Source organism: Hippocampus comes, unplaced genomic scaffold, assembly GCF_001891065.2.
Source record: "Hippocampus comes isolate QL1 unplaced genomic scaffold, H_comes_QL1_v1.1 scaffold307, whole genome shotgun sequence".
In the NCBI taxonomy this organism is placed as follows: Eukaryota; Metazoa; Chordata; class Actinopteri; order Syngnathiformes; family Syngnathidae; genus Hippocampus; species Hippocampus comes.
In genome coordinates, this window is record NW_017805337.1 from 156,064 (window position 1) to 156,796 (window position 733).

Genomic DNA, 733 nt, shown 5'->3' on the forward strand with positions numbered 1-733 from the left:
GTTGACAGACGCACAAAAGCATCCGATGAGCCGCCCGAACGGTTCATACATTTTGGCCGTTTTGGTTCTGAATGTGGAAATGGGATGCGGCCGCTGTTCGCTGCAGAGCCGGATCGATTCTGTGAGATGGAGGGCTGTTGGCCACCCCCCAAAAAAAAAATCTTCACAATTTGCCTTGATAGCTTTTGCTTTCTTCAGCGCGCTTCAAAAAGCGAACGCGTTTTCAAGCGGGCCTTTCATCCTTCCGTTTTTCTGCTAGCGAACGAGTTTGGACACCCGATCCATGGTGCTTTTGAAGCTGACACAATTTCAAGCTGGAGGGGAAATGCGCGTTTTCAGTAAGTGCGCTAAAAGTAGACATGAAGCGAATTCTTCAATAAGCAAATAAGAAAAATGATGAAAGTCGAATTTACGTGGGGGGAAAATCAATGCTCACATTTTGTTTTTCACGGCCCCATGACGCAGCCCTTGGCAACTACAGCACCGTTGGCTTGCGTCTTTTTGCACCCGACCGGCCATCGGGGCGTCAAATAGCCCCCGCAACTTTGGTCCCTCAGAATGTTGGTTCCCACTCGCTGGGTTCTCCTCAAGCCAACATCCTGAGCATCAAAGCCGGCGCCCAACGGGCAAAGCGTCTGCTCTGAGCGACGCGTGCGGAGCTCCTGGACATGATTTTCAGGTTGAAGAAAGATGAGGAGGAGGTCTTTCAACGCCGGCAGCCATGGCGGCGCAC

The 733-nt window shown here is 51.6% G+C and overlaps 1 protein-coding gene across 1 annotated transcript in view; it reads right to left on the minus strand.

The window, feature by feature from the left end:
* Nucleotides 1-733, minus strand: part of pde6d (phosphodiesterase 6D, cGMP-specific, rod, delta) — a 16,529-nt gene that overhangs the window by 2,613 nt on the left and 13,183 nt on the right. The window lies entirely within an intron of this gene.